Genomic DNA, 13334 nt, shown 5'->3' with positions numbered 1-13334 from the left:
GGGACGTAGATGCCGCAATTTGGGCTTAGCAAACACATAATTAATGCCATCGAGTGTCTGCACGAGAAAAGCTTTGAGGACACGGCTGTCAAAGATGTCCTCATACTCCACAGTAAGGTAGATCAGATCCGTGTAAAGGAGGACTGCCCACCCATCCGCGCTCAGCTTTACTGCATAAGGAAAGGTTTTCACTATTCCGTAGGAGCCACCTGCGGCATCCCACGATTTATATACTGCAATCTCGCCCAAACCGAGGATGAGGGATGTGCTACCTTTTTTCATCTTCAAGGTCTTACCAGCCGGCACCCTTACCTGAACATAGCTGAAGACTGTACCGTCATGACCAGTGTTGGCCAGAGTCTGGTTTATAAATTTGATGAGGTGCCCGACCTCTGTGTATGTCCATGTGAGGACGCTGAGCGTGTTCTCGCCGCCACGAATAACAACGTACAGCTTGTTGCTTTCAGGCCCGACATTCAGATAATGGAGCTCAAACTGGGCACTTTCAACGAAAATCGCCTTTCCCGCTGTGTTCAGGTCCTTAATTACGCTTCTTACTACTGCCAAACAACCCCCTTCCATCCAATTGGAGGTACAAGCCATTGTCTCATTTACCGAAGGTGAACCATGGCGACGGCTCTTGACATTTCCCAAATTTCCCGAGGCCTTCTGTGGTCTGCTGTCACCTGTGCGTCCAGGATGCCATCTAGGAGAGGACCAAAAATAAGGTCTCCCTGCTTGAGGGGTGAGCTACGGTCACTCTATATCCAGATATTTCAAGTCTCTCTACTGGGATAGACATCAGCTGGGCAAACAACTTTATGGCACTTTCGGAAACGTATTTCGTCGCCAAGATGCGGTACACGGTAAAAGACAATCGCTACCCTCCAAACACGGGCGATTATCTCAATTGGATTATCACTCTTACGAGCCCAGTTTTTAGTTGGGTAAAAAACATCCTTGTGGAGCTCAACGGATAAGAAGTCACGCAAAGTGGCGTCGTGGCTGATATGCAGCCGGCTCAGCACATCCTGAGTCTTATGCAGAGCTCGATCGGGAAGTTGCAATATGCGGAAAGTGACTTATTCGGTTTACAAAAGCTGTATCCCGAGAAGGATTTCAAAGCTCTCCCCTTGCAGACCTTTGCCTATGGAGTAGACCGTCGCGTTGGCTATGCCTTTGCTACAAACACAGCAGGCGGAGTCGGAAACCCTTACTTTGCTGCCGATCATACCCTCAAAAGGGTGCCTGGTGTCCAGCTCTCTTCAACCAAAGCCTTCTCGAATACGGTGCAATAAAATATCGTCCGTGTCCTCAGCAGGAATTTTCAGCATAAGTTTCGCCCATTACTCCCCCTCTTCTCCAGTGGGGATAGTTGGCTTCCTCCGGGCACACAGGTGAAGATTCACATCGACCTCCCACAAGGCGATCTCAGTAGCTACATAATCATTTCTAACAAAGGGGTGGGTACGGATAACGCAGTCGCTATCAGCAGAATACGTATAGAACTGCTAGAGCTGGCCTTTGTCTACCCCACCTATCGCATGAAAAAAGACTACAGACACCAGGTCTCAATCGCTAAGGAGCTGTATTTCCACACCTGGTGCCCCAGGGTAGTTCAGAAGTCGTTGAACGATGACGCTGGAGCTCTGACGCTCCTACACAATGCTCCGATCCCCAGGAAGATGATTCTCTTCTTCACCAACTCGAGGTTCGGAGACGCACCAGGACTTGCACCAAATAGAGCCGCCAACTCCAGCAACCGATTGGCTATGATTCACGCCAACTTAAGCTGGCTCCGCATCATCGTGAACGAGCAGAACCTCTTTGACCACCAAACAGGAGTCACTCGCTTCTACGACCCCAATAAAATTCCTACCTGAGAGGCTATAACTTGGTCCAAGAGTTCTTCGGAAAGACGTACGGCACGGAATTGCCCATCACGGCCGAGGACTACTGCAACAACTGGTTCATGATCCCGATCAATCTCAATCTGGACCCTGTCACAGAAAACGGAAAAGGGCAAGGCAATCTCACAATCGATTATCAGCACACGGTAGTGGCGGACAGTCCTATTGCACTTCCCTCCGACGCACCACGTCAATCAAAGTGAACCTTCTGTGCCTCCATCCATATATGTACACGATGTCGAAAGAGAAAGCATCAGCTGGAGTATCGTCTGAGTTATACAGCAAATACTTATGCTAGCATAATTACATTTGAAGTGTGAAGTTTTTATCGTTAGCAACATGGAAGGTGGTGATCTGAAAACGAGCAACCGCCGTTATCGCGGGGGTGACCTCGCGACGAAAAACCGTCAATATGGCTGGTTTCTTCCCCTCCTACGAATGTTAGTCCTGGGGGCCAGTGTGTCGCCGTCGGAGCTGCAAAAAGGAATGAGCGACCCGATCAAGTCACAAATGCTCATGCAGCGTGGTGGCTTTGATCCTGCTCCCCAATGCTGATGGGAAAGGGGCGGGAGACCGGATCGCTAACCAAATGAAGACGCCCCCGCCTGAACGGCAAACCGCAATCATGATCCGCGGGGGATTGGCTTTCCCCCCAAAGCTGTTGGGAGCCGTCACCAGGACGGCCCCTTACGCAAAGAATGCCGCTATCCCCTTTACTCTCGGTGCGCTTGGCTCGTTGGGGGACAACGTCGTTGACTGTATCTTGGGCGCAGGTATTCTTAGCGGCAACATGTCTTACCCCTACGACGACTACCGCGTGGAATATGTGCCATCCTGCGAAAAGATCGAGGGCTGAAAAGACTCGCAAGACGATGGGAACAGTTCGAAGAACACGCGCAGCGCCAAGGTCGACAACAAGACAGAAGACGGGGGCGTCGAAGCGCGCAGCGCCTACAAGAACGGCAGGAGCACGACGGAAGACCACGGGGTGAGCGAAGAATAGCGGTTTGGATGAATTCAAAGCATGCTCCTGGATGCTCCAAAGAGCACGGGTAAGAGAGCAGCGAATCGCGCAAAATCGAGGGCTCTTTCTAGGTTAAAATCGTCAGCCACAAGTTTGAAACCCAATGTCCTTGCCTCGTGTGAACCCTCCGCGCCTACTTTTTCAACTCCGGTGTCGACGGCTCCTCTCTATCCTACGCTGCCCACTGCGAGCGATGCTGGAAATAAGTACCGATTACCGAAGATTTCAGAGGTCGAAGCTCGCTTGCACACGGAACTGGAAGCCCGCAAAACACTCTACAAAAAGTACAAAAGAGCTGTGAACGGGTTAGACGGCACGGGCAATGCCCTGTCTGCTATCACTGTGGGCAATACTGTTAGCGGCTTGGCCGTACGCAGTACCGTCGTCTTAACTCCTGTCTGGATCGCTCTCGAAGGCCTAGCAGCTGTTTGCGGCACGGCGACTTTCGCTGGTCGGGTCGTGAGCCACAGATTGGACAAGAATGCTGAAAAACACGATCGCATTCGCACGTCCACCGAGACCGTGCTCCGAACAATCTCGCTGATCATGAGCCGAGCGCTTCGAGATGGCAACTGCAGTGAAAGTGAGTACCAGCTCGTTTTGGGCGAAGCAGAGCACTTCGTTGAAAGACGACATTAGAAGCCAGAGAAATAGAGCTCTTTGCGAGCAGACGCGAGAGTTAGAAGCACAGCTGGACGTTGCACGTGCGAGCGGGCGTGAGGAGGGCATTCAGCTCGGGTGCATGGACGCTCTGAAAAAATCCAGCGTCATGTGGCGGATGGCGATTCACGGTAGACATAAACTTTGTGCGCCATTGACAGTGTTGCATCATGTTGGTGTGACAGTTTTCGTCGCCCCACCCACGCCAGGGGCTACAGACCGAAGCTATGATCATAATAAATCACTGCGGTGAACATCTTTTTTGTTTGCGAGGGAAAACCATTAGTTGAATAAAACGGTGCGTATGAAATAGCGTCAGTGGTATGGAGTGTTTGGCATGTCAAACTGGCGCTATGAGCGTCATAAATCTAGCCAAGCATTTCAATGGTCGGCGGCATAATCGTACGTGGTTGACTGGCAAAGCTATGAAATTCGTTTACCTCCTGTGTGACGACAGCGGCGGAGATGTGAAATGGCTATGTAAGCAGTTCGAGTCGTCAGGGCACCGAGAAAAGCTAGTTGAAGAACTGATGAGATTTAGGGGGTGGCCCCACCGCTTCCTCCCGGTTGCTCCTGGAAAACTGCAAAGGCAACTGCGAGGTAGCGAGTAGATGCTCACCTCCGCATGTTGGACTGGGTCCTCGTGGCGAACCTCTCGACGAGTAGTAACTAACTAATAGAACCCCGACGGCCAGCTGCGCGGGCGCGGGGGGTGGGCCAGCCATCTTTGGCTCCTGCCGTTGTTCTGGTTTTGAACTTCGCTGTCTTGTGATTTGTGCTTGTTGTAATTACGCTAGTATAAGTACACTATGTGTTTACTAGATGCTCACTATATGCTTACTATGTGCTTACTATGTGCTTACTATGTGTGCGAACTAGGGTTGGGGCACTTAGATTTGTGTATACTCCTTCTCTAACTACGAAGTGTGCTAGAAACGACACTTTGTATACTACTCAAACTGCTGTTTATGTAATGGCAGGTTATTTGCCATCTTTTATTTCCGTATTCTTTTATTCCAGTCATCGTCCCTAAAGTAAGCCTATAGTGATTCTAGGATGGAATAAGTTCATTTCATTGAAAGTTTTTAAAGTACGGTTGATGGGAATATTTTTATGCATTTTCTAAATTGTATGACTGGACAAGTGTCCATGCTCTATGTGAATGACAGTAAACTGTGATTAATCTTTCATTGTTAATATGTTCCATAATCCATTAGGATGACCCCAATAACTTCTGCAAGATCATGCCTTTTACTAAAAAATATGTCTAACAAGCCCTGCATTGCAGCACATTGAAACACGTTTTTCAAATTGTGACAAGGAGGTCGCTAAAAATATAAGTAGAAGCGTTAATAAGTAGTTTCAAGTAATGTGCATTTAATGAATACGACAAGGTTTTTTAAAATACTACACATATAAATATTACAATGAGATATTGGTTAAAATGAATGATGAGTGTATTTACTGGCTGAATATAGTGTTAACTAACTGGAAAATAAACACAAAACATCTGATATAACAACTACGACCAACGCAACTAACAGCCATAACAAATCTTATCTACAATACATTAGACATCATTTACGATACGTACAATCCCTTACTAATGTTGTAAAATAATCTTTTTGTTATATGGTAAACGTCACCTCCGGAAAAAAGGTTAACTTTTCATGCCTTAGAAGCATTTCTGCGTGTCCATTATTTTTTGTAAAGGACTACGGTTGAAAAACGCGTAAAATTATCTTCAAATGTAATCATACTTGTAAAGCAAACATCAAAATGAAAAACAAAACATTTATGAATATGAGTCGAAGGGAGTATAATAGGAAATTAGTTTAATATCTACAGGATACAACTTGAAACAATTTGTTTTAAGTGACAAAAACCAGAAAGGGATAGCCATAGTGTAAAATACATAAAGACAAGAAGGCAATAATCTTTGTTTCTCATCCTTTGTACTTGGTGCTCGCACAAATTATTTCCGTCTGATATTTCTCCGTTAAGATCTCGAGCTCAGATATCAAGGGCATAGTAACGGAGTAACTTATTTTTGTAAAGGGTCATAACATTTTTGATAGTTCATCAAAATATACAAGACACGCTTCCAATATATAATATGTTTTAAAAGGGCAAAAAATTAATAATTAATGTTAATTTAAATATTTTGCGTTTAAATACGTATAATTCGAATTTTTAATTACTTTTATTTAAAAAACTTTAACCCAAAAATAGGAACATTAACTGTGAAATAAACGATAAAATTTGACAATCTATTTTTTATCGACAATTAAAAAAAGTTTACAGGTTATATGTACTTTGCAAAACGATTCGAAGCCATGCCATTTCCATAACTGGTGCCTAAAACCAGTGCCTTAGACCACTCGGACACACTACATTATACAATAAAACTTCAGATTTTAAAGTTTTTACTGGAAGATACAATCTTTATTAAAATTTAGACATTTACTTTTCGAGATCCTTTCTTTTAACATATCAAGTGTCAATGTAGTAACTGCCAAATAATGGACAATAACGAGAAATGTTTATGTAGCAAAATGATTTCCAATATTTGTGACAAAAATGTAGAGGCAGTAGAAACAAATGAGACCACCAAAGTCTCCTTGTGCATTACACAAAAAACGAGCATTTCTTACTTAATTGTTTTAATAAGAAAAATTTACAATTTGTTTTTATTACAAAACGAAAGAAAATTTAACAATTTTTGTTTCTCATTGGCAAATAAAAAATATTTTGCATGTCATACATTCTTTGTCAAACAAAAAAATATCAATAGTTCATTTATCAAAATGACAACTTAAAAAAAAAGTAATTTGAAAGACTAAAATCTTTCAATGCAAGAATTACATAAATACACTAATCAAGCCTTTCTTGCAAACTACCTAGTTCTTACCGATGCCACTGACTGTTTGGATTGCGCAAGGTGAGTTTTATCCAAAACAAAATTTTAGATATTTTTGTAAAGCTGATGATAAAACCTTAATCTTTGACCAGCCAGCCATCCATCACATTCGAGCAATATACTCCAGGAAGAAAGCTGCATGTAAAATACTTTTTCTATTACTTTTTGCATGGCAGTGAATGACATTCTTTTGAGTTATGACAGTTTTAAAATTGAGTTCATATTCTGTTTAGCTGAATCTCCAGGTTTTGGAAATGTGTGACAGTCTATGGGATAGTTTTGACAATGAAATGAATGTAACTACGTATTAAAGTTATATTCATAAACGCGCAGACATAAATCGAATGTTGTTTAGTTACTAATGTTAGCTTTTTTAATTGTTTTTGAAATAATTTTATATACGAAGTTACAAAACTTACGTTTGTTCATGATATTTGGAGCATAAAAAGATCAACACTCATTTTGCAAAAGCGATGTAATTAGAAAATTACAGTATACTGTATAATTGTTCAAATGGCTTTTCATACTGTTATTTCATATTTGTTACATGTAGATGTAGTTGTGAATTGCACAATGATGCTTATTAATTAAAGGTGATAGTTGATTTAAAATAAATGCAACAATTTATTATTTAGTCTTAACAAGTTTGTGTTTTAAAACAAACAAAATTTAGATTTTTTTACCAAAAATTCGCTCCGAGTTAATAAAATATATAAAATGACATTTTGTCAGCAAAACAACTTGCGCTATTTTTCCGACAAGGCTAAGAACACAAAAAACCAGTATTATTCGCCATCGTTCGCATATCCCACTATAACAGATGATTACGACAGACAGATAGACGTGCAGACACTATTTCAGTGAAGCATAGTTGTTAGCTGCGCATGTGCAGCGGCTAGCCACAAAAAAACATGAATTACTGATAATTTTTTTCATCCCAAGCTTAAAATTAAATAATTAGGCAACTGTTTTCACAAATAAATCACAGTCGACAGTATGGTAGAGTTCCCAAGTGGTGTAAAGTGCTGGTTTTAGGCATCAGTCGTTTAATTAGCTTCCCAAAAATATCCAAAAATGTCTTTTCTAAAAATAAAAATAGGCTTGATGAACATAACAATGAGCACACAAAATTCAACTGGAGAAAACATATTTAACATTGGCATAGTTCAGAGGTACTTTGTCCAAAAAAATTTATAACAAATAAAGTCAGGTGCTTTTTAATGTAAACATGTAAGTCTCGGAAAATGATCAGATTTCTATTTAAAAAAGTAACATTTTTTTAAAAAAATGAAATCTGGAAAAACAGACTATTAATTTTTTTTCGTTTTACAAAGTACATATGACCTGTAAACGTTTTTTTAATTGTCGACCAAAAAATAGATTCTCAAATATTTATCATTTATTTCACAATTAATGTTCTAATTTTTGGGTTAAAGTTTTTTAATTAAAAGTAATTAAGAATTCGAATTATACGTATTTAAACGCAACATATTTAAATCAACATTAGTTAATAACTTTTTCCCATTCTTAACACATATTATATACTAGAAGCGTGTCTTGTATATTTTGATGAACTATCAAAAATTGTTAAGAGCCTTTAAAAAATAAGTTAATCCGTTACTATGCCCTTGATAACTGAGCTCGAGATCTTTACGGAGAAATGTCGGACGGAAATCATTTCTTCAAGCACCAAGTACTTAGGTTGAGAAACAAAGATTGCTTTCTTTCTTGTCCTTTATGTATTTTACAGGATGGCTATCCCTTTCTGGTTTTTGTCACTTGAAAACAAATTGTTTCAAGTTGTATCCTCTGGATATTAAATTATTTTCCTTTTATACTTCCTTCGACTCATATTCATAAATGTTTTTTTAAACTTGATGTTTGCTTTGAAAGTATGTTTACATTTGAAGATAATTTTACGAGTTTTTTAACCGTAGTATACAACAAAAAATGATGGACAGGCAGAAATGCTTCTAAGGCAAGAAAAAAGCCAGCCATTTTGCCGGAAGTGACGTTTACCATATAATAAAAAGATTATTTTACAACATTGGCAGGTGATTGATTGTCTTTAAAATGCGTTTAGATATTTTGCTTTTTTCAAAAGTTATTGTTGTCTGTCATATAGGTAGCGTGGCCGAGTAAAGGCGCTGTTTTTAAGCACCAGTCATGTAAGTGGGATGGGTTCAAATCTGACATCTTTGTTTTAGGAATTTATTTAATAAATTTTGAAAAAATTTACACAATTGTGGAAATTAAATTGAAATAATTAACATGTTTTTCTTAATTTTTGTATATTATCACATCATATTTTGATTAATTTTTACGATTGTTAACTGCCATGACAAAAATTTATATCCTGTATCAAAAGATTTATAAATTTAAGTAAGTAAAATACCGTTTTAAAGATGTTTTTCCCTTTTTTTTCTACATGAGCGAGTAGCGAGTGAAAAATGGGTGGTGTTTCCGAATTCTCTAGTGCACCATTTTAAGGTGTCTCATGGTTAACATGTGGGATGTATTTTCTGAAATGTAATTCACATTTACAACATTTATTGACACATGAACTACATTTGAGTTTCTATTTCACACTTTGACATATTTGTGAGATATATATTCACATGCAAAACAAATGTGATGACACATAAATCGCATTTGTTCACATAAAAATCACCGATAAAACACGTATGTTTTTTTATTTCATACATCAAAGGTTTATATGTGTTTTTTTATAAGGGTTGACATTCCAGAATATTTCTCTGCTGCAATCAAATGGCATGGGTTCGAACCCTCCACTGCTAAAATACATACAGATTACAAGTTTTTTAATCAGCTTTACGAAAATATCCAAAACTGTCTTTTTAAGAAGACAAAATTTTTTATTAAAAAAAAAAATGAGCCAAGAAAACTCACCTTAAACCACCACAATAGTCAGTGGCATCGTTTAGAACTGGCTAGTTTGTCCGAAAAAAATTGATTGCAGGAAAGGCAAATGCTTGTTTTGTGTATTTATATAATTCTTTCAAAAAATATTTTATTATTTCAAATTATTTTTTTTAAAAATTGTCATTTTGATAACTGCACTATAGAATTTTTTTTTGTTTGACAAAGAAAGTATGACATGTAAAATACTTTTTACTTGCCATTGAGCAACAAAAATTTTTAAATTTTTTTTCGTTTTCGAATATACACCAAATTTGTCAAATTTTCTATCGTCAATTTCACCATTAATATTCCAATTTTGGAATACATGTTTTTCATTAAAACAATTATTTGTTAAATGCTCATTTTTTGAATATAAAATATTAAATTTAAACATCCATTATTAATTATTTAACTTGTACAGGATGCTTTTGCTGATGGTGAGAGAGTTGTGTTGTATAAGAAGCCTCTCGTTCATCACGAGAGAGGTACGAGAAAGTTATATTGTAAAAGGTGAAAAGTAAAAGCACGTATAAACATTCTTAGAGATTATTTGAATTATCAGTCAAAAAGGCAGAAGTTGTTTGAACTTTTTTAGTATTCTTTGATGTTTTAATGTCTTTTATGAGAAGAAGTCTTGTAAGAAAAATGACAAATTTTTGTTGCATGCCTCGCGATACTCCAAGAAAGTTGAGAACTAGACGTCGCATGTTAATGAAAGGAAACAGATAATGGTTAAATGCAATGAATCTCATAGATGGTTTGCTTGTCATACATGATAAACAGTAAATACGAGAATTAAATCGTAAAGATGTAAACTAATAAAATTGTGGAAAACATGTTCAAGGTTAGTTTAAGTTGTAAGTGCCTGAAAAAGGCAAAGTGTCAGAAGAAATAAATCAATACTTTGCTTGGTTTACTTCATAAGAAGAACTTGTGTAAACAAAACGATCAAATTTGAAAGCAAAAAACCCCAGTTTTCGACATGATAATAGCCAGTCGACGTGTTGTTAATCTTCCGTATGCGGTCGATGAGAGTTTTAATCAGTCCTGTCTTATACTTTTGTGAGGTGAAGCTAAAGAAATTAAGTAATAGGCCAGTTTAGGTTTTCTTATAAAACGTAGAGGTCATGTATGTGTTCATGGCTGCGTTTTTAGTAATGAGTATGTCTAAAAAAGGTAACTTGTTGTCTTGTTCTTTTTCTATGGTAAAGTCAATGTTATTGTGTTCTAAATTTAAATAATTAAAAAAATTTTTAATACCATAAACGTTTTCTTTTTACAGGATAGCTATAAAATATAACCTTATTCAAAACATTCCCTGAAATTACTACAGTGAAAAAGAGAGTTAAAATTTAACAATAACTTTCATCATTTTGAGGAACATTGACATGTAACGTTTTAAAAAAATGGACGAAACAAATAGGTGTTGTAAACTTATTTATCTTATGTTGATATTTTTCTATGCATGCATATTTTTTAGGTTTATTTGCTATTGTAGTTTGTTTACACTTGAAACATAATCAATACTTTTTTATGCTTAAAGTTTTTATATTTTGGCATTCTTAATCGAAACTATGAGCCATGTCGTTATAAATAGTTATTTAAATACAATTCCATTCATAAAATCTACTTTAAAAAAATAGCTGAAATTTCATAATTTAATAAGAGGACTGCGTTGAATTTTATCGAAAACCTTTAATTTAATTACTCTTTTAGGATAATTTATTGCCCTGAGCTATTTTATGTTACAACCTTTGTTGTAAGATTAAGAGTTGTAGAAATACAAACTGAATAAATTAAATTTTGTTAGCCAATTTATTTCTATTTATTTAAATGAACTGCTGTGCTTTATATACGAAATTATTAAAGTTAAAAGGTAAAAAGTAACAAGTATTATTTACTAAAGTATTTTACTTCCTTTCCATACCGGGAGTTGAACCCAGGCTTTGTGGGTGAAAACCACAAATCCTAACCACTAGACCATATGGAAGTGTCGATATACTTTCGCAGAGGCGATATCGCTAATGCGCATATTGCCTCTGCGAAGGTCTACACGTATATATCGCGAAATGTACGTGTAGACCACAATTTCTCTGAAAATGTACGTGTTTCGACATGTCCTGATGCCATCTTCAGTATAAATGAATGATTACATAGATAATACAAGGTTTATATAAAAGTAATATGATACATAAAATACAATAATAATAAGGAAATAAGATAAGTTAATGGGGAGCGTGTTACAAACTAAATGCTGTGTTGAATTTGAAATCTTGAACATTGCGGTTAGGGTTAGTTTTGTTGATGTGGAGTGCTTTTTTGATTTTAAGGAAGAATGAGGTGTTTTCAGTTTCGATGATGTTAAAGCAAGAGATGAATAGTTGGTTTTTCATCCGTGAGATTTAAAGTGTCGGTAGATATGAAAGTTTTTGTCTGTTGTGTATGTTCCCTGAATCTGGTGGATAAATGGTTAAAATTCAAGTGTTAGGAATAAAATTTTATTAAATCTTCTGCAAAGAAGTTACTTTGGATTGTTTTAATCTGAGAATTTTTGACCTAATTAAAAGTCAGTAAAATGAACTAATAACTTTGTTTATTTAATTTTTATTCGTTAATTTAAAGATATTGTTGCTGCAGATGCAACGACTCATTTTAAGGGATTACATATCGATAACCCTTGTTTTAACGGAGGGCTTAAGATAACCTAGTTTCGAGCGACGCAAACTAACCCTGGGTAAGGCATATTTAATCTTGGGTTAGCGTCAACGGGCTTTTGAACAACCAGCCCAGGGGTTTGCAACATTGGTAAAATATATTGTGCTAATATATGAATATTTCTCCCTAACCCCCCGTCCCTGAAAAAAAAGTTAAGGTAAGTTTCTCACGTTAGATAGTAAACAAAACTGCTTCATGATAAAAAATTGGTTTAATTTATATAATAGTTTGGACATTTATTCGTCTTATGAGCAGAAGAGCACTTGCTCAAATTCTTATAATTGCTCGTAAATGTTTAGTGGCTTGGTTGCAGCTGCTCATAACTGCTTTAACACACTTGCTCATATGCTCATAAATACACCTTGCTACATAAAACGTCACATCTCTAAAAGGCAGTGCCGGCAGAATGAGCTGCAGATACTGTTGAAAAGTATTCTATAGAACTTCCGACTTACGTCGACACGAAAAGAGTACTGTCCACAAAGCGATTAGGAAGAAATGTCACAATCAGATGCAGACAGTCGGGGAATGCATTTCGAATATAATAATTCTACAAGTTCCACAGATGAATCTGAAATTAAAATTTCAACAGAAATTGATGCTGAAACTGAACAGGAATCTGCTCCTTTTACAGAAGAATCAAAAGAAAGAAGTAATGTTGATTTTGATGAGATGAAAGAGAGTCTTGTGAAAAGTGGTCTGGATGGGCAGGCAGCTAAAAATCAGGAATTTTCTAACATTCTACGAAAATTTAAAAAAGAATTAGAAAGTATTTCTATGCAACGTCTTATGTGGATAAACAAACAGAAAAAAGACCCATCCACAGAAAAATAATGCATACAAAGAAATGACGACTTTGATCTGCGGGAAGCAATGGAAGCAGCCATTGATAAGAGAAAGTTCCTCATTAACGTTGTTCAATAAAATCGAATGATTTTCAAAGTATTGAAAAAATAAAAAAGTGAACGTCAAACATACAGTGCATTTTGAAATTTTGAATCAATAAAAAAATGGTTTCAACCAGTACAAACTGGTGCTGCAGGATGATGGTGCAATCAAGCCAAATATTTTGTGCTTCCATAACATGTAAAGGGAGATTCCTTAAATCGATGATGCATGAAATAGCTCAAATAATATTACGGCTTATTTTAACATATATAACAAATTTTGAGCAGTAAACTGG

At 37.3% G+C, this 13334-nt stretch overlaps 1 non-coding gene across 1 annotated transcript; it reads right to left on the bottom strand.

The window, feature by feature from the left end:
- Positions 1-11354: 11354 nt before the first annotated feature.
- On the bottom strand, positions 11355-11426 carry Trnae-uuc. Its single transcript has one exon. It is a non-coding gene; the product is annotated as a tRNA-Glu (tRNA).
- Between the last annotated feature and the right edge of the window lie 1908 nt (positions 11427-13334).

Source organism: Xenia sp. Carnegie-2017, unplaced genomic scaffold (assembly GCF_021976095.1).
Source record: "Xenia sp. Carnegie-2017 unplaced genomic scaffold, XeniaSp_v1 HiC_scaffold_6, whole genome shotgun sequence".
NCBI lineage: Eukaryota > Metazoa > Cnidaria > Anthozoa > Malacalcyonacea > Xeniidae > Xenia > Xenia sp. Carnegie-2017.
The sequence above is the reverse complement of the archived record's forward strand: the minus strand, read 5'-3'. Positions and strand labels throughout refer to the sequence as shown.